General features: G+C 31.6%; 2 non-coding genes across 2 annotated transcripts; both read left to right on the top strand.

Annotated features, from left to right (window-relative positions):
• The first annotated feature begins 15,127 nt into the window (after positions 1-15,127).
• On the top strand, positions 15,128-15,208 carry TRNAL-AAG (transfer RNA leucine (anticodon AAG)). Its single transcript has one exon. It is a non-coding gene; the product is annotated as a tRNA-Leu (tRNA).
• Positions 15,209-15,229: 21 nt separating this feature from the next.
• Positions 15,230-15,313, top strand: TRNAY-GUA (transfer RNA tyrosine (anticodon GUA)). Its single transcript is given in 2 exon segments — positions 15,230-15,266; positions 15,278-15,313. It is a non-coding gene; the product is annotated as a tRNA-Tyr (tRNA).
• Positions 15,314-22,411: the final 7,098 nt, after the last annotated feature.

Raw genomic sequence — 22,411 nt, 5'->3', positions numbered from 1 at the left:
GATGAAATCTATAGAAATAGAAGACCATGGTTATTCTGGAATGGATAATGGCTGAAGAAGTCTATAAGATCGATGACAAGGAGTTTTTAATCTTGAGCAAATATCACAAGATTATACAAAATCTTTGACTGCCTTCCATATTTAGAGCCACCAAAAATCCTTGGATATTAATTCCAAAGTTTTATTGTATCTAAAATATCTTGCTGCTGAAAAGACATGATGAGCTTGAAGAGCACGTAATCAAGCTTCACCTTCTGGAACATATAAGCGTCCCAATTGATTGTCCTTAAATTCAAACTTGGAAGTATCATGAGACTTTGAAGGGTTTTCCTTAATATCATGAATAAGAGGATCAGAAGACATACTTGACTGAACTTGCTTAATGAAAGTTGAATCAACAATTAGTATTTATTTCATTGCTTGAAAATGAAGATACTTTGGCTTTAAGAGAATTATCCATTGCTGATTAAAAGTAGCATCTTCTTCATTTGATGTAAGGTAAGATTATATAGAGAGTGCATCTGACAAACCTTGTTATTTTTTTGATCGATAAGTCATCTTAAATTCGAATCTTAACAAAGACAAACTCCAATAGGCTTGGCGATGATTCAAATTATGTGCTGACATAAAATATTCAAGATTCTTGTGATTCATATATATATAGTGATTGGACTAAGAACACCTTCTAGATAATGGCACCATTCTTGAAATGAATCTACAATTGCAAGAAGTTCTTTGTTGTGGATCTTATAGTTGATCTCAGCTGCTAAAAGTTTTTTGGAATGAAAAGCTATTGGGTGAAGTTTATTATCTATTCCCATTTGTGACAATACAACATCAAAAGCAAAGTCTAATGCGTTTGTTTCTATAAAAATGGCTTAGAAAAATCAATATGATACAAGATTGGTGCAGAAATACAGACTATCTTCAAAGCTTCAAATGCTACTTTTGCTTCTTGATTCCATTGAAGTTTGTCTTTACAAGTCAAACAAGTAAGTAGAGATGTAACTTGATAGAAATCTTTGATAAAGATCAAATAATAATTGAAAAATCTCAAAAAGCATTAGACATCTCTTACCATTTTTGGTATCTTCCAATCCATAATAGCTTGAACTTTCTTAAGATCCATCATAAGTCTATCATTTGAAATGATGTATTCTAAGAAGTCGACTTGAGTAATATGAAATACACACTTTTTTTTTATCTTGGCACAGAGTTTTGCATCTTTTAATTTTTGTAACATACAATAAACATGAAATTCATATTCTTCTATATTCTTAAAATAGATTAAGATGTCGTCTAGGTAACAAACAACAAAAACATATAAAAACTCTCGAAAGACATCATTCATTAGATGTTAGAATGCTATTGGTACATTTATAAGTCCAAAAGATATGACGTTGTATTCAAAATATTCATACCTTATTCAAAATGTGATCTTTCATTTATCTCTTTCTTTGATGTATACCAGATTGTATGCTCCTCATAGATCTATTTTAATATAGATCTTAGTTTGATTCAACTGATCAAAGGATCGAGATATCAAAGGTAGTTGATATCTGTTCTTGATAGTGATTTTGTTGAGTCTTTGATAATTTACACACATCCACAATGATCTATCTTTTTTCTTCATAAATAAAATTGGAGCTCTTGTTGGAGATTTGGAATGGCGTATGAAGTTCTTGACTAGATTTTCTTCAATATACTCCTTAAGTTTAGCCAACTTATTTTGTAATAAACTGTATATTGGTCCAAATGGCGATTCTACTCCTTCTTGAAGGTTAATTGAGCAGTCATAGGAACAATGTTCTGGAAGAGTATCTGCATTCTTCTTCTCAAATATATCTTTAAAATCTTGATATTGGCTTGGAATGCCACTTGAAGTCTTTTCACTAGTAGAAACAGGTGCAGCATAAATGACACAAGGTGATCCTTCTTTTGCAGCATGCAAGAAAGCTCTTGCACCTACAAATATAGGTTTAATTGTATTAGACTTATGACTTTTTACTTGATTAACTACACTCTTAGTTATACTTTTAGAAAAGTCAAGACTACGAGAAGTTCAATCTATTTTAGAATTATATTTTTCTAGGTATGATAAACCTAAAATAATTGGATTAGAAGGAGATGTAATGATATTAAATATTACAAAGCTACTATAACCATTAGTTGCTACTTCTATAGGAAGGGTTTCATGAGTAACATCTTTTGAAGACAATGAATGACCATCTATGACTTCTACATGAATAAGTTTAGTTTTCTTCACTAAAAGTATGCTATGTCTTTTAGCAAATTCTTCATCTATGGCTTTATGATGTTTAGATTCTAAAATAACATTTATCATAAAAGAAAGAGAAGGTTTTGATGAGAGAATAGGACCTTCATTAGGTGTTGTACAAGGTTCGAGCTGCATTGTCCTTAGTATAGCTGGACAAACTTATTTTCTAACATACTATCTTCTTTGATAGCAATACTCCTCATTTTATGGTTGCGTCCCTTCTTTGGGCAATGTTGAGCAGTGTGCTTAGATTCTCTATAATATAAGCACAATTCTTCTTAACAAAGATGAGTCTTTTTTTGCTTAGTAAGAGGTTTTAAATGTACTACATCAATTTGCATATCCTCTACTTCTGAATGTATGTGTTGAAGAGATGTTGGTATTGGTGTTGCCATTGAATTATAGTAACGTTGAGGTCCACTTGTACGGTTCTCGGATCGAAATTCAAAAAGACAATTGTTGCACTTCACAACAAAGTTAATTGCTTGACTCAATGTTTGAAGATGAAGTAAATTGACCATTAATTTTTTTACCTCATATTGTAATCCATAGAAAAATTGGCTAATAAGTACAAGATCATCTCACTTCATATCAATTCCAAGTTGACAAAACTGTGAAGCATACAACGTTACTGATCGATTGCCTTATAGCAAAATATGGATCTTATTGCTTGCAATATAAATTACATCATATTCTCTATACATGGATTAAAACTTTGTCAAAAAAAGCCTCTATATTATCTAATATTGGATCTCGTCGTTCAAAAAAAGATGAAATCAATGAATCTAACTTGCGATCTTGGACTTGGATAGCTTTGGAGTTGAAGTTCAATCACAAGTTGTACTTGATTGATAAATCCTCAAAACTTTGATTTGGTACCATCAAACTTCTTGGGTAGGATAATTCTTGGTTCTCTAATACTGGAAGGGTGTTCCACCTTTGGAGAAGGGACATAATTTGGTGCAGATGTTGAAGTAGCTCCAATCATTTCTATATCTTCACTTCTTGCCAATCTTAATACTCTTTGTGGTAATAAATTGAGTTGATGCATTGCAAGCATTAATTCCTTCAATTGCTATTGCATTTGTGCCATGCCACTCTTCATTTCAGTAAGTTTGGCCATAATAACACTTAAAAAAGAGAAGATGTCTAATATCGCTCAAGATAAATTGAAGAGAGGACTTGAGAACAAAAAAAATACTAAGAATAATATCAGTTTAGAAGAAGGTAATCTGCAACTTTTAATATACTTATGTCTTATTAAGAAAAAAAAGTAATCCATTCTTAATAAAGATTAGACTAAGCTCTGATATTATAAGGGCACTCTTATCAATATGTCAAGGATAAGAACTTAACAAAAAAAAATAAAAAAGTGAGACTTTTCTCAAAGAAAGATGAAAAAATAGACATAACTAAATATGTGTATTAAAAAAGAAACTAGAATGGCTATTGCCAAAAGACAAGAAAATTAGAGACCCTTGAAACTAGATTGGAAGCAAGAAATGAGTTGACAAGAGTGAAGGCTTCACTCTTGGTTCTATATATACTGTCCACCTAGGAGCTACATGGTAATGTTCTATAAGACCTCCAAAAACATATTGACTTTGCACAACATGTATCTTAACTTGTAAGGCAAGTTTTCTATGTGGGTGCCATATAGTTGGCTTATTCTGCAAGCTACTAACATGTGTGGCATGTGGTTAACTTATTGACCAAGTTTCTAACCTATCAATCAAGTATAAACACATAGAAAGTCAAAGTAGCATCTATGAAGCTTCTATGAAACTTTCTAGAAGATATTATGAAATAAATCTACTTTTACCTACTCATATCACCCAGATAACAATTACAATAAATATATGTCCATAACAGTTAGGCTGTTATATGATTACACTTTTTTATATTTGTGAATAAGTAAATCTTATTACTTATTGATTACACCTACTAGAGTCTATAAAGATCTATCTTGTATTCCACATATCTCTTTTTGAGTCATATAAGATAGTTAATATCTCAAAAAAAAAAGACTAATATTATCTCTTTCTATAGAAGTGAATAATAATCAAGAGTTTGAAGTAAAAGAAGACTGAAATTTTAGGTGGCATTAAAATAAATTAAAATATCTTATTTAGTGACACGGATATGATATTAGTGAATGCACATAGGAGCTAAAAAAAAGTTGGTAAATATAGGAAAGAGGGTTGAGGCTTTTCATTGATAACATCCATCAAAACTAAAAGGAAAAATAATAAGATCTATGAAAGATGATGCCCTCTTTTCATAGAACTTGTCTCTAGAAGGAAAGATAATATAATAGACATAAATATTAACTCCAATAATTGCCTATATGCTTAGGTAGAAATAGGTAAATATAAATTATTTTCATAATAATTTTTTAAAGAAGCTTCTTAGAAGCTTCATAAATGCAATTTGGACTTTATACATGTTTTTAATTCATTGATAGATTAGAAACTTAGTCAACAAGTTAATTACATATCATACATGTTGGTAGCTTGTCAAACAAGCTAACTATATAGTACACATATGGAAAACTTGTCCAATAAGTTAAGACATGTGTTTAATAAAGTTAACACATGTTGGAAGTTTTATAGAACATAGCTAAGTTGTTGTATTGTAACACAATGTCAAGGACAAGAACTCGATGAAAGCTAAAGAGTAAGTGAGACTTTTCTCAAAAAGAAATAGGACAAAATAGAAATATGTATATTAAGAAAGAAACTGGAATGGCTATTGCCAAAATACAAGAAAACTAGAGACCCTTGAAACTAGACTAGAAGCAAGAAAGGAGTTGACAAGAGTGAAGAGGGCTTCACTCTTGCCTCTATATATACTATCTAACTAGAAGCCACGTGGCGATGTTCTATAAGACCTCCAATATATGTTGACTTTCTAGGCCACATGCCTTTGCTTGCAAGGCAAGTTTTCTATGGATGGACCACGTAGTTAGCTTGTTCTTTAAGCTTCCAACATGCGTGGCACATGGCTAACTTGTTGACCAAGTTTCTAACCTAAAAGTCAATTATAGACTCCTATAAAGTCAAAGCAGCGTCTATGAAGCTTCTAAGAAGCTTCTCTAGAAGATATTACACAATTAACCTACTTTTACATACTTTTATCTATTCATATAGGTAATTATATGTATGTCCGTGACATTACCCCCCCTTCTAGGGACGAGTTCCACGAGGAGCGGTGATTATATATTGAAAAAATCTAATATGCGGCGAATTGTATTTGCTACATACTCTGATCTTTATTCTCTTCGAAGATAGTTGATGGGTCCTCTTAGCCATCGATAGTGTCCCATTCCAGGGCGAGAAGACCACCCTATTATTTGATCACTGTTGAGGCCTTCATAACTTCCTTCAAATAATACATTTGAAACACCATCAGGAGTCGTTCCTATCTCCAATAATATCACCAAACATCGAGAATCTCTTCCAAGGTCGTGATACCAAACGCGTTGTATCTCACCATCTATTCGAGGAAGAACATGTCGTTCTTGAGGGTCTTCATCTCGGTTGCATCGTCTTGAAGGTTGTGACAATCGCAATGTCTCATCCGGTAAGTCAGCAAACGAAGGTTCTTGAGTTGAATCCGCTGGTTGTTGGCTCTCCATCTAATTAGCGTCACAAAATGTAAAGAATTTATAAACAAGGATAGGAAATTGAATGTTATCTTGCCTCAATCTTGTCTCTTTTATAAGAGAGTTTTTCATCTTGGTTTTGATGGATGTCGTTGATGAAAAACTTTGACTTTAGCTGATGCATTTGCTAGATTCCTGGATGGCTCCCATGTGCGCTCACTAATATCATATCCGCACCAATGAACAAGATATTCCAGCTTATTTCGGCGCCGCCTTGAGTCTAATATCTCTTCCACCTCAAATTCTTCATTATTATCTACTTCTATAGGAGGCGGTGGCATTTGTCTTCTTCCTTGTATATCCACTGTCTTATATGGTTCAAGAAGAGACACGTGGAATACAGGATGGATCTTCATTGACTCCGGTAGATGTAACCGATATGCAACTGGGTTGATCTGTTCAGAAACAGAAAAGGGGCCAAGCCTACGATAGTCCAATTTGTCACAAGGTCGAGTGGTCTTGATATTGCGACGAAGTAGCCATACCTTATCACCCACGTTGAGTTGTGGTTGCTCTTTACGATATACATCTGCATTTATCTTTTGTCGTTCTTGAGCTTTCTTCAACTGCGCCTTCATTATTGCATGTAACTCTGACAACCGATTTGCCATATCTTCTGCTGCAGGATTATCAACTTTTGAAAAATCAAAAGTATCAAGTCGTGGATGATAGCCATAATTGGCAAAGAAAGGTGTTTGTTGCGTGGAGGAATGTACCGTATTATTATAAGCAAACTCTGCCAATGGCAGAAGGTTTGTCCAATCATCTTGTTGGTAGTTGATGGTACACCTTAAATACTGTTCCAAGACTTGGTTTACGCGCTCTGTTTGTCCATCAGTTTGAGGATGGAAAGCTGAAGATAGCTTTATGTCCACTTTTAAAATCTTGAAAAGAGTCCTCCAGAATCTCGACACAAATTGAGTTCCCCTATCCGATATGATATCTTTAGGTAATCCATGATAGCGATAGATATTATCAATGAAAAGCTTAGCTGTTTCTTCACCTGTGATAGATTTTGTACATGGCATAAAATGTGCCATCTTGGTGAAACGATCTACTATCACAAATATAGAATCATAAGATCTTGAGTTTGGAAGATCTGTGATGAAATCCATAGAAACAGAAGACCATGGTTGTTCTGGTATAGGTAATGGCTGAAGAAGTCCGTAAGGTCGATGTCGAGGAATTTTTGATCTTGAACAAATATCACATGATTGTACAAAGTCTTTGACTGACTTCCACATTTGTGGCCACCAAAAATCTCTTGATATGAGTTCCAGAGTCTTATTATATCCAAAGTGCTCTGCTGCTGGAAAGTCATGACGTGCTTGAAGAACACGCAAACGTGCTTTTCCTTCTGGAACATATAGGCGTCCTTCAAAATATAATAGATTATTCTTGAACTCGAACTTAGAAGAATCATGAGACTTGGAAGAATTATTCTCGATATCATGAACAAGAGGGTCTGAGGACATACTGGACTGGATTTGCTTGAGAAAAGTTGAATCAACAATCAATGTTGATTTCACTGCTCGGAGATGAAATTGCTCCGGTTTCAAGAGGACCGTTCTTTGTTGCTCAAAAGCTGCATCTCCTTCTTTTGGTGCAAAATAAGAACGTCTAGACAGGGCATCGGACAAACCTTGTTGTTTTCCTGGCCGATAAGTGATAATGAAGTCGAATCTTGACAAAGACATACTCCAACGAGCTTGACGACGATTCAACACGCGTGCTGACATGAAATACTCGAGGTTCTTGTGATCTGTATACACAGTGACTGGACTAGAAGCACCTTCTAGATAATGACGCCATTCTTGAAAGGAATCCACGATGGCAAGAAGTTCTTTATCGTGGATCTCATAATTGATCTCGGCTGCTGAGAATTTTCTTGAATGAAAAGCTATCGGATGAAGTTTGTCATCTGTTCCCATTTGTGATAAAACTGCACCCAAGGCAAAATCCGATGCGTCTGTTTCCATAAAAAATGCCTTGGAAAAATCAACACGATATAAGACTGGTGCAGAGACAAACGATGTCTTCAAGGCTTCAAATGCTGCTTCCGCTTCTTGATTCCATTGGAATTTATCTTTACTAGTCAAGCGTGTAAGTGGAGCTGCAACTCGTGAGAAGTCTTTGATGAAGATCCGATAGTAATTGGCAAATCCGAAGAAACATTGGACATCTCTCACAGTCTTTGGAATCTTCCAATCCATGATTGTTTGGACTTTCTTAGAATCCATCATAAGACCATCATTTGAAATGATGTATCCTAAAAAGTCAACTTGAGTAGTGTGAAATACACACTTTTCCATCTTGGCGTACAATCCTGCATCTCTGAGTTTTTGTAATACTTGACGAACATGTATTTCATGTTCTTCAACATTCTTAGAATAAATCAGGATATCGTCTAGGTAGCAGACGACAAAATTGTCTAAGAATTCACGAAATACATCATTCATGAGATGTTGAAAAGCAGCTGGTGCATTCGTGAGTCCAAAAGGCATGACATTATATTCAAAATGCCCGTACCTGGTTCGAAACGCAGTCTTCCATTCATCTCCTTCTTTGATCCGTACTAGATTATATGCTCCTCTTAGATCTATTTTTGTATAGATCTTAGCTTGATTTAACTGGTCAAGGAGTCCTGATATCAAAGGTAATGGATACCTGTTCTTGATTGTGATCTTGTTGAGTCCTCGATAGTCAACACACATTCGTAAAGATCCATCCTTTTTCTTTACGAATAAAATTGGAGCTCCTGCTGGAGATTTTGAATGGCGTATGAAATTCTTCGCTAAATTCTCGTCAATATATGTCTTGAGTTCAGCCAACTCATCTTGCGATAAACTGTAAATTGGTCCAAATGGTGGCTGAGTTCCTTCCTTGAGATCGATTGAACAATCATATGGGCGATGCTCAGGAAGAATATCTGCATTCTTTTTCTCAAAAACGTCTTGATAATCCTGATATTGACTTGGAATGCCACTTGAAGTCTTTACGCTTTCAGAAATAGGTGCAGCATAAATAGCAAAAGTTGATCCTTCTTTTGCTGCGTGTATAAATGCTTTTGCACCTATAGGTGTGAGTTTTACTATACTAGACTCATGGTTTTTTACTTGGTTAATAGAACTGTTACTAATGCTCTGAGGAAAATCAAGTTTACGAGAAATCCAATCTATTCGAGGATTATACTTTTCTAACCATGATAAGCCTAAAATTACTGGATTAGAGGGAGATCTAATTATATTAAAAATTACGCAACTACTATGACCATTTATTACTACATCTACAGGAAGTGTTTCGTGAGTTACATCTCCAGAAGACAACGGACGACCATCTATGACTTCTACGTGTACAGGTTTAGTTTTTTGTATTAATGATATTCTATGACATCTAGCAAATTCTTCATCTAAAAAACAAGATGAGGCTCTTGAATCTACCAAGGCAGAGGCTTTGTAATTATTAGGTCCTAAACGCACATCTATTATAAAACAAGGAGATGGTTTTGAGGAGAGGATAGGACCTTTATTAGAAATTGTACAAGATTCCAGCCGCACGGTCCCTATTGTAGCTGGACGTACTCGTTTTCCGACATACTGTCTTCTTTGACAGCCGTACTCCTCATTTTGTAGTTACGTCGCTTCTTTGGACAATGTTGAGCAGTGTGCTTAGGTTCTCCACAATATAAGCACAATCCTTCTTGTCGACGACGAGACTTTTCTTGCTCAGTAAGAGGTTTGAAACGTACCACATCAATTTGCATATCCTCTACTTCCGAAGGTATGTGTTGAGGAGACGTCGGTGTTGCCATTGAATTGTAGTAACGTTGAGGCCCACTTGTGCGACTCTCGGATCGAAATTCAAAAAGTCGATTGTCGCACTTCACAGCAAAGTCAATTGCTTGACTCAATGTTTGAGGATCAGGTAAATTAAGCATCAATTTCTTTACCTCATATTGTAATCCGTAGAGAAATTGACTCACAAGTGCGGCATCATCCCACTTGATATCAGTTGCAAGTTGTCGAAATTACGAAGCATATAATGTTACTGATCGATTGCCTTGTCGCAAAATATGGATCTTGTTGGTTGCAACACGAATTGCATCATGTTCTCCAAACATGGATCGAAACTCCGCCAAAAAAGCCTCCAGATTATCCAATATTGGATCTCGTCGTTCAAGAAAAGATGAAAACCATGACAATGCTGAACCTGAAAGAAGTGTACCAATGAATCTTACTTGTGACCCTGGAGTTGGATAGCTCTGGGGTTGAAGTTCAATCACTAGTTGGACCTGATTGATGAATCCTCGAAACTTGGATCTGGTACCATCAAACTTCTCGGGCAAGGCAACTCTCGGTTCCCTAACACTCGAAGGGTGTTCCATTCTGGGAGAAGGGACATGGTTTGGTGCAGATGTTGAAGCAGCCCCAATCATCTCTATATCTTCACTTCCTACGATTCTTGTTGCTCCTTGTGGTGGTAAATTGAGTTGATGCATCGCAAGCATTAACTCCCTCAATTGTTCTTGCATCTGTGCCATTACACTCTTCATTTCAACAAGCTCTGCCATAGTAGCACTTAGAAAAGAGAAGATGTCTAACAACGCTCAAAACAAATAGAAGAGAGGAATTGATAACAAAGAAAATACTAAGAACAATATCAGTTTAAAAGAGGGTAATCCGCAACTTCTAATGCGCTTATGTCTTATCAAGAAAAAGGGGTAATCCACTCTTAATCAAGAAAAGACAAAGCTCTGATATTGTAAGTGTACTCTTGTCAATCTGTCAGGGACAAGAACTCGATGAAAGCTAAAGAGTAAGTGAGACTTTTCTCAAAAAGAAATAGGACAAAATAGAAATATGTATATTAAGAAAGAAACTGGAATGGCTATTGCCAAAATACAAGAAAACTAGAGACCCTTGAAACTAGACTAGAAGCAAGAAAGGAGTTGACAAGAGTGAAGAGGGCTTCACTCTTGCCTCTATATATACTATCTAACTAGAAGCCACGTGGCGATGTTCTATAAGACCTCCAATATATGTTGACTTTCTAGGCCACATGCCTTTGCTTGCAAGGCAAGTTTTCTATGGATGGACCACGTAGTTAGCTTGTTCTTTAAGCTTCCAACATGCGTGGCACATGGCTAACTTGTTGACCAAGTTTCTAACCTAAAAGTCAACTATAGACTCCTATAAAGTCAAAGCAGCGTCTATGAAGCTTCTAAGAAGCTTCTCTAGAAGATATTACACAATTAACCTACTTTTACATACTTTTATCTATTCATATAGGTAATTATATGTATGTCCGTGACACACAACTATATGATGAAAATATAATCAAAAATAAATTTTTAATTAACATCTAATCATCTTGATTCAATAATAATTTAAGATATTTGAACATGGCTTTTATAAAAGCTTCTTAGTTTATTTTCTTGTCTTAATAGCTAGTAGTTAAATGGTTGGTTAGTAATTTTTCCTTCTAGGCTATAGAGTTTCTTTTACTATTTTAGATTGGCCATAAATTCATAAAATAAAACTACAAGAGATAAATAATTAGCATAATTGATACTCAGATTAAATTGAAGGTATGGTTGAGCTAAAAAATCTCTAGAATAGGTTCATTTAATACCCGGGGATTGACCGTTTGTAGGACAAGGTTGAAGTTAGACCTTTAGCTACTAAAACGACCATCTAGAACAAAGTAGGGAAACATTCAAAGATCATCAATTAGGATTCGTGAACTAGCTTTAAGCTTATTTTAGGAATATAAGATTTATTTTTGTAGGATTTAAAATAACTTTGTAATTGCTGTTCAAAGTCAGGGATTATATCAATGACTTGAGCTTTATGCAATACAATTAGGGCTAGTTCTCTTAGCTAGTTTGTGCAATTGATGTCACATCTATAATTAAAACTTTGATAATACTTGGCTGATTAGGAATACTAAATATGTATAAAATTTTGTATTAATCTAATAATGCAATTAGGAGATATCTAGGTTTTGAAATAAGAAGGTATTAGAAGTTGATAGTTTAGGATTAGATAGGATTTCTATGATATTTAAAGATCTATAAGTCCAAATAAGGTAAAATTTACCATGGTATTAGAAGACTTCAATATCAAGCTATATATTAATTTTGAATTGAAGTTAATAATTGGAAAATAAGACATTGCTACTAGAATATTTGCATCAACTTTTAAATTGGCGAACAAGTGATATTAGTGAAATTTTTGGACATTTTTTAACAATCTATAAGTTGAATTGGATTGAATTTTTTTTCAAGCATATAAGAGGCTTATAGTGGCATTTATAAGTAAAATCTTGCACCAAGTAGACAATCAAATTAGAAATTACAACTCACCAAAGTTCACTGACAAGGATTAGAGCTTGTAAAGAAAAATCAAAATTACCTAATTATAAAAGTAATAAGACAATTGGAATTTATGTATGGTTGAAGTTACTAAAAAGAGTGTTTTTGAGCACTTTGTACTATCTTTAAGCATTTTTTAATAAAAATTCGAATTGCATTACTTTTATATGGGTGAAACCTATAAAGATTTTTTGGATATTTTTAAAATACAACTTCACCTTCTATAGTTAGATTTCCAATGTACTTCCAAACAAGAAAATATATATTATGACAATGTAGCTCTTAATTAGATAGTATATATAGGAACAAGAGTGAAGTCTTCTTTATTCTTTTCAATGTCTTTTTAGTTTTTATTCTTGTTTCAAGAATTTTTAGTCTTTTTATGTTTGGCAATAGCCATTCTAGCATAATTCTATATCATCTTTGAGTGATTTTTTAGTCTTTTGAGTGACACAAGAGTGTATTGATCTTTTAATTCTTTAATGATCAAATCCTTGACATCTAGTTGTGTTGGTCGTCTTAACTATAATGTTCTTAAATATTACATTAATACAAACTGTGGCCTATCAATACTTAAATATGCACAATAATGTATGCCTAGCTAGTGAAGCCAATATCTATAACTTAAATTAAAAAATACGGTTGTAGGCCTTTTTTACCACCAATACCAAAGATCCTATTACAAAGGCCAAATGCACAATGTTGCATTTAAATAGATTATATGGCAAGAATATCTATTCATCCAATAATCCAAATATTTGTATAGTTGCTATTAGATTGTGGGTGAGCAATAAATAATGTGTCATGTAAACAAAGATCGTTAAATACAAGACATCAAGTTCTACAAATCAATCACAAGTATGTAATTTAATCCAAATACAAATGCACATCCAACACACTCTTAAGTAAAGATTAGAAATCTATATTAAACTAAGTTAAGTTATCTCTTACGATACAAAAAAAGAACCTAAAAATGGAAGTATGAAAATAAAACAATCTTTATAAAATTTGCTATACTTGTAAAGAAATGAGAATTTTTGTACTAAAATAATATATATATCTATATATATAATATAAAAATAATATCAATTTTATAAGAAGATAATTTGTAGTTTTTAAAGAACTTTGATAATTTTAAGAAAAATGATTAATCCATTTTTTATCAAAATAGATCAATTTTTGATAAAAATATGTATCAAACTTATTAATTAAGAAATAATCAAAGAATATTTCATAATACTTAAAAAAACTAAATACATATTATTTTTAAAAAAAAATATAAAACATGCCTAAATATGTCTTTGTATTTTTTCAAGGCTACATTTTTTCAAAAAAGTAGTTGTTTCATGACATCAATAAGTCTTATTTAAAAACACAAAACAACCAATTAAATCCCAAAAAAAAAATTTTAAAAAAAATCTTTTGTAAATTTTGATGGTACATAGAAATGTTTTGATTTTTTAAAAATTAAAATTTAATGTAAATAAAAAATTAATATTACTATTTTGTTTTTATTAATTATTATCTATATTTATGACTAATATATTTATATTCAATCACCCACATGTATTGATTCTTATAAATCTACAAAAGCAAATATACAACCGACATCATTTTGCATGCTTTTCTACCACAATCATATATAATGCAATAATTACTACATGATTTAATTCCAATTAGACATATAATGTACATTTCTAATAAGACAATATTTGATACTACAAATAAGTTTCTTAAGTAAACAAAAACATTCTAATAAATGTTATGTTTTTCCAAAGACTTTGGATTCTCAAAACAATCATTTAACCTTAATGCTCTAAGCCACTACTAATTAGAAAAGATTATGATTATATACCAAGCCATCCTAATTAGTTGTCTATGCAAGTAATTTCCACCTTCTATAACTACAATTTTTTTCATTTTTCTTTTATGGTTTTGTTTTCTACAGTATGACAACCTCCAAAAGACAATATCATGGACACTTTTATAACAAAAGTGTTTTTTTTAATAAAAGATGCATTTATATTCATACATTCAATACACATGAATAAAATGTTGGCAAAAATGAATTATCCTTTTTGTGTCCAAACTTAGAATCACACATTTGATTTGGTAGATCCATTAGAAAAATTGAGATATTAAACTCGTCACCGTTGGTTGAGGTGTACATAAATTAAATTAGAGGTGAAAGTTCATGAGTTGTGTAAATTGGAATCGACGCACGCAGGCACGATGAGTGTGCGGTGGGATGTGGGCGATGTGAATCGTGTTTGGGCAGAAATGTGGAGGAGTCGCAGTGATAACATGGCAGGTGATCGGGAGCGGTTTTGATGCGAGTTTGAGCGGCCGCGAGCGTGGTGGAATTAGGTGCTCAGTGGACGACGTCTGTGCGATCCGTGGAACGAGGAGCATGGCGGGGCACGGTTCGAGCTCGACGCAGGAGCGAGTAGAGGGTGTTTGACGTTGTGATGTGGTTGGTGGAGCGAATGCGAGGCAGGGGAGCGGAAGAAGAAGGTGAGTTGTTGATGGAGGATGAAGAGCACCCATCTCCGGAGCAGAGACAGGCGTGTTGTGGAATGCGAGGATGGATGCGGGGATGCGAGGTAGTGGTGGTGCGTGCAGGCGTGTGGGGAATGTTGATGGAGTGGGTCCGTGTGCGTTGGTTGGCATGGGAGGAGAGCGGCGTGTTGTGAAATGGGAGGATGGGATGGCGGCAGGAGCAATGCAATGCAGGGAGGAGGATGAGGGGAGGCGCGGGGACGTCGAAGTTGATAAGGTGGCAAGGGGTGGCCTCCACGTCAGCAAGGAGCGTGTTCATATGGCCGAGTTGGTCTAAGGCGCCAGATTAAGGTTCTGGTCCGAAAGGGCGTGGGTTCGAATCCCACTGTGAACAGGGCGCGGTGGGGGTACAAGGCCGACCATAGCTCAGTTGGTAGAGCGGAGGACTGTAGAGTTGGCAGAAATCCTTAGGTCACTGGTTCGAATCCGGTTGGTCGGACCTCCCATCTCTGCGGTTCCCTCTTTTGCCCCTCCCCTCCGGGCTGGGCCTCGTCACGGTTGCCTCTTGGGGAAAACCTGAGCACCATCCTGCCCAAAATCACTTCCACGGTTTTTGGAGTGAATCGGCACAGGTTGTCACAATTCCAAGTTCTCAGTAACTCGGGCTTTGGAATGAACCAACAACGTGCCTTCTGCAGGGTACGTTTGCTGCCTTAGTGGAATAGATCTCGCTGGTACAGGGTGGTGGATGAATACAATATCCAAATGGTTCCTTTTATCAATATATCAATATGAATCCAAAACCATTAACATTATCTAATTGTCCAGAATAGATTTGTTTTGTTTTGTTATATTTTATTTTATTATATATACATCCCCAATTCCTCCTCCTTACTCCTCTATTACTAATATTTAAAGGACCCTAAACAATTGGTTGCCTATTAAATATGTGTCTACAAAATTTGAAAGAACTACATGACAACTATGTCAATAGACGTGCATGGACAATAAACAGATGAAGAAAAATTATCAAAGTTTAAACTAGGTACTTGTTTTGCAAATATGTATTGTTCTAGCTTTGTAATTTGAAAATCTTGGTTTCTATGCCAACATAGATGCATGGTTTTTCTACTTGTGGAGATATTTTGACTTTTACAAACATACCATGTAGCTATTTAAACTTGTGTTATATGTTTTCTTGTTAAAGAAGATTGTGTTGGAACCAATCTATGACTTAAGGCTTGCATCACAATTCTCATAATTCATAGAAATCTTTTATTGAATTCTTTTGGTAGCTAGTATATATAAAAATAAGACTAAGACCATTATTGGTGTTTTCAAGATCTTTCTTGAATTCATATCTTATTCAAGACTTTTTTTAATCTATATAATTAGAAATGGTTTTATTAGATTCTTATATTATTTTAGAAACTAAAAAAAGTTTCTTGTTTTAAATAATTTTGTAGATTCTAATAGAGTGATATTAGAAAATTATGGAAAAGAATGAAAATTAAAAAATAGTTTGACTTAGTAAATTATTATTATTCTTAAAATTTTCCATTTTCTTATTTAATTTAATTTTTAATTTTTAATTTTTTATTCCAAGTAATATTAGATACCTTTTTTTATTATATTATTATAAAAAAACTTTATACAATCAAAGGAGTAATAGCACATATGCAAGAGTAAATGAAAACTTTAATGCTTAAATGCATCAACTCAATCTACTATCTTAAAAAAATAAGATTGATTAGAAGTGGTAGTATAAAGATGATTTGAATTATTTCAACATCTACAAACATCATTTTTTTAATTAAATAGAAAGCTAAAGAAGAATTATGATTCAAACCTAATTAAAAAAAAATTAAAAAAACCACTATTTTTTAGTAATCATTGAAAAAAATACAGAAACAATGTGTCATAGATATACCTATAGTTATCCAAATAATATGAATAGACAGAAGTACATAAAATTAGGTTAATTTGATAGTATCTTGTGGAGAAGCTTCCTAAAAGCTTCATAAATGTGATTTCACCTTTATACATGTCTATAGGTGATTGGTAGATTAGAAACTTAGCCAACAAGTTAGGCACGTATCACATGTATTGATAGCTTATAGTACAAGTTAACAATATGGCACATATATAAGAAACTTTTCTTAGAAGTTAAGACATGTGTCTCATAAATTAAATACATATTGGAGATCCTATAGAATGTTTGCATGTAGCTATTAAATAAATAATATATATAGAAACAAAAATAAAGCCTTCTTCACTCTTGTCAATTTTTTTTTGCTTCTAGTCTAGTTTTCAGACTCTATAGTTTTTTAGCTTTTAATAATAGCTATTTGAGTTTTTTATTAAATATATTTATTTTTATTATTTCTAATTTTTAATCTATCTTTGATTCATTTTTCACGTATTAATATATCTTCTTTGAATTCTTCTCTTTGACAAATTAACAAGAATCATAATTCATAATTTTTATCTTATTTTTAGAAGTAAGTAGATTATTTTACTTCTATTCTTATCTTTTAATAGTTACAAACTATCCACTTTAAAGTAATATTTATTTTTTAACATTGATTTATTTTTTAAATGATTGATTACTTTTTTTTTGTAGAAATTCTCATTTAAAATTAGAGGTTGTGGATTACCTTCCTCTAATTTGACTTATGGATTTATTAAGCTATTTGAAATAGAAGAAAAAATCATAGATGTTATACTTTACAAAATTGAGAATAAATTTGTAACTATCATAGATCTTTATGAGCTTATTAATATCTTTAGGGTAGAAATCTCACATATCACCTACACCAACCACAAAAAGACTATTTCTATGTCTATGGAAGAAGTTCAAAGTCTATGCCAAGAAGTTAACAAGTTAAAGAAAGCAAATAGATTAACCTCACAACCAAATCCAAAAAGTCTTGCTTCTACAACACAAAAAAAATAAAGTTTAGTATGCACAAGAGGTTTGATGGAACAAGATCAAAATTTTCAGGATTTTTGCAACAAGTCAAGTTTTATCTAAGATTGTATTCTTTCTAATACTCCGATGGATTTATTAAAATTAAATTTATAGGTATATTTATATTTAGAAATATTTCTATGGTTCATATTTTTTATAGAAAAAAATTTATAATTCTTTTATAATTTGAATTTATTTTAAAAAGTGTTTATAGTAATATTTGAAAAAAGTGATAAAAAAGAATAATAAATACTAAGCTCTTATCTTTATGATAAGAATCATGATTTGCTACCATATATATTACTAAATTTGAAAAACTTGCTTGTGATGCGAATTAGAACAAAAAAATCCATATCAATAAATTTTAATATAGATTAAAAAATAATATCATAGATTTATTATTAATAATATTGAAAGTAGATTCTTTGAAATAATTTATTGCTCAAGCTATTACATGCAATAACTAATTATTTGTAGGTATCAATAACAAAAATTTGGTTGAAGAGGAATAAGTCAAGTAATAACATGTTTTCTAGCTATAATAGGCATCATCTTCATTAATATTATAATATTAATGAAGAAATATTAAAGAAATTATTTTTAAAAAATTAAAAAATTAAAAAAAATCATAATTTATTTCTTATTAATTTTTAATATTATTATAAATAAGTTTAAATAAAACTTTAATCAATACTTAAGTGAACTCTATTCAAATTCTAATAATTTTCTAATGAAGGTCTATTATAATTTTAAATAAATTTTAATAAAATTCAACATAAATCTTAGAAATATTCATTGATCTTCTAAGATATGTTAATTAGATTGAAGTAAAAATATTTATACTAATAGTAAGCTAAATTGCCTAAAATTGTAAAAAAATTGAGAGCAATTGAATAGTAGAATTAAGAATTATTAACTTTGAAAGATTGGCATGAAAGTTGGAGAAGGAAGCCGGCCAATACTCAAATAGAATACAAGGATTATTTTCCATTTCATATATATAATCTTCTACAAATTTATTGCTACGAATCTTATAAAATCAAATCATTTAAAAGTAATATTTAAAGAACTTGTCTTTATTTTATTTTTATATTTAGAAGTTCTAAATAACCAAAGAAGTCCATAATTGCCATAGGTGTGTCATTTTATGCCTTGAGGTCTAAGTTTGACCATGATTCACAACCAATCTTCTTTAAATATTAATTATTGGTTTTTTTAGATAAAATTTGCTATAAAATATCCTTAATTCTTTCTTTAAGATTCTTATATTAATTATATTTTTATCTAGATTTTTTCCTTCGTTTATAGCTGTATAAAGTAAGTAAAAGTCCATTTTATAAAGAGGTGATATTAAAAATTACTAATTTTGATATTCCTTATCAATTACCTATACTTCTTAAATAATTTGCTATAATATTTTTAATAAAGTTCTTCTACAATATATATATATATATATATATATATATATATATATATTATTTCTTTTATTTAATAGCCATGTTATAATACAACATCTAGTCTTCCTAAATATATGTATTTTCTAACATTAATCAATTATTCTTTAATATAATGTTATAGATTTTTTTTCATCTTGATCTAATTTTTAATATTTACTTTGTTCTTTTAGTGCCATTTCAATACTACTTTTTAAATTTTATTTTTTATCAAAATAAGTGCAAAGATTTCTTTCTCTAAATAACTTGATTTTCTTACCTATTATAGTATTAATTGAATATTTAATAGACAAAATGTTCAATCAATAAATCTTATTATTTTTGAATAAATCCTTGGCAATTATTATATTAAAGGCAATAAGTACATTTAGCAGATAGATAAAAAAATATAATTTGAGCTGAAACAAAGATTAGTAAAAAGATGGTAGTTTGTAGAAGTAAGGGAGCAAGAGAGATTAGATGTCAAAGACTAGAAGAAGAACTAATATGGACATATAAATTTACCTAGATAAGAAGTGATTGATAGAAGATAAATGTAGGTAGATTTGATATTATCTTATAGCGATGCTTCTTAGAAGCTTCATAAATGTATATTTGTCATTATGTATGTTTATAATTCATTGGTAGCTTAAAAACTTAGCCAACAAGTTAGCTATGTATTGCAAGTCTAGATAGCTTATGATATAAGCTTGCAATATGGCATGCATATTAGAAACTTGCCTTGTAAGTTAAGATACATATTTCACAAATTGGACATGTGTCAAATGTCTAATAGCATGTTGTTATATAGCTCTTAGTTAGATAATATATATAGAGGCAAGAAAGAAGCCTTCTTCACTCTTTTTAATGCCTTTTCAGTTCTTAGTCTAGTTTCAAGACTTTTTAGTTTTCTTATCTTTGGCAATAACTATTTTAATTTAATATTATATCATCTTTGAATGATTTTCTAGTCTTTTTGAGTGACACAAGAATGTATTGATCTTTTAGTTCTCTAAGATTCATGTCCTTTATAATTTGACAAAAATGCTAACTTATTGTTGTTATTTTGTGTTAGAATCAAATGGACTATTTCACTATTTTTGTATTTTAAAGATTACAAATTATCCACCTTTAAACTCACTTTAAATTTTTTAACACTTATTATTTTTTATAAAGTACTTTCTTTTGGTACATTATCGAAGGTGCATCTTTGATAGAAAACGATTCATAACTATTCTATGATTTAAATTCATTTTTGAAAGTCTTCATGGTGTTAAGAACATAAATTGGAAGAAGATGCATAAACCTAAAATATTTTTGTAAAAAGAAAAGTAACAAAATAACAATAAAGTAGTAAGTATATTAAAAAGAAACTAGAATGGCTATTGCCAAAAGACAAAGGAATTAGAAACTCTTAAATCTAGACTAAAAGCAAGAAAAGAATTGACAAGAGTGAAGATGGCTTCATTATTGCCTCTATATATACTATCAAATAAAGAGCTATGTAACGATGTTCTATAGGATCTCTAATATGTGTTGACTTTATAGGACACATGCTTTAGCTTACAAGGGAAGTTTTCTATGTGTAGACCACATAATTAGCTTGTTCTTCAAGCTACCAACATGTGTGGCATATGGCCAACGTATTGACTATGTTTTTAACGTAAAAAGTCAATTATAGATACTTATAAAGTCAAAGCAATATCTATGAAGCTTCTAAAAAGCTTCTATAGAAGATATTATAGAATTTATCTATTTTTATCTACTTTTATCTAATTATATAGGTAATTATTGGTTTACATGTGTATGTCCATGATATTACCTCCCCTTTAAAGGACAAGTTCTATGATGAGCAATTATCATATGTTGAAGAAATCTAAGATGTGGCAAATTATATTTGTTACATATTTTGATCTTCGTTCTATTTGAAGATGGTTGATAGGGCCGCTCAATCCTCTATAGTATCCCATACAAAGGCGAAAAGACCACCCAATTATTTGATTGTTCTTGGGGCCTTCATGACTTCTTCAAATAAAATATTTGGAAGACTATCAAGAGTTGTTTCTACATCTAATAAAATCACCAAATATTAGGAGTCTTTTTTAAGGTCATGATACCAAATACGTTGTATCTTGCCATCTATTTGAAGAAGAACATGTCATTCTTGAAAATCTTCATCTCAATTGTATCGATTTGAAGGTTGTGATAATGTCTCATCCAACAAGTCAGCAAAAGAAGATTCTTGAATAAAATCCACTAGTTATTAGTCCTTTATTTTCTTAATATCACAAATATATAAAAACCACAAACAAAGATAGAAGGTAGAATGCAATCTTTCCTAGACCTTATTTCTTTTATAGCAAAGACTTAGTATTCTTTATCTTGATTTTGATGGATGTCATCGATGAAAAACCTCCATTATCTTTGTTGTATTTATAAGATTCTTTATTGACTACCATGTACGTTCACTAATGTCATATTTATGCCAATGGATAAGATATTTTAATTTATTTTGATGCCGCCTTGAATCTAGAATTTCTTCCACTTTGAACTTTTTATTATTGTCAATTTCTATAGGAGGAGGTAGAACTTGTCTTCTTCTTGATATATTCACAGTCTTACATGGTTCAAGAAGAGACATTTGAAAGATAGAATGGATCTTTATTGACTTTAATAGATATAATCAATAAGCAATTGGATTGATTTATCTACAAATAGAAAAAGATCCAAGCCTACAATAGTTCAACTTATCACAAAGACGAGTAGTCTTGATATTACAACAAAGTAAACATATCTTATTTCCTACATTGAATTATAATTGTTCCTTTTGATAGGAATTTGTATTGATCTTTTGTCATTTTTGAGCTTCTTTTTTATTGCACCTTTATTATTGCATATAGCTCTGTTGTTCTCATTGTATTCAAGCTTCGATATACTAAAACATATGAACTAATAGTAAATATGAGAAAAGACTAGTTATATAAATTGGGTCTATTTGTGTCACAATTGACTATACTCTTGCTATTTGAAATCAATTATCAAACTACAAAATACCAAGGCTTACTACTTCTGTCTTGATTCAATACATAATCTATTCTATGACTATCAATTCAACAATACTTCTCTCAATTACAATTCTTCATGAGCAAATAATAAAAACAAAGAAAACAAAGAGGTAGCACCAAGCTTATCC

This window comes from Physcomitrium patens, chromosome 5, assembly GCF_059467195.1.
Source record: "Physcomitrium patens ecotype Gransden chromosome 5, ASM5946719v1, whole genome shotgun sequence".
Lineage (NCBI taxonomy): Eukaryota > Viridiplantae > Streptophyta > Bryopsida > Funariales > Funariaceae > Physcomitrium > Physcomitrium patens.
Note: the sequence above shows the minus strand (reverse complement) of the source record. Positions and strands in the feature narration are given on the sequence as shown.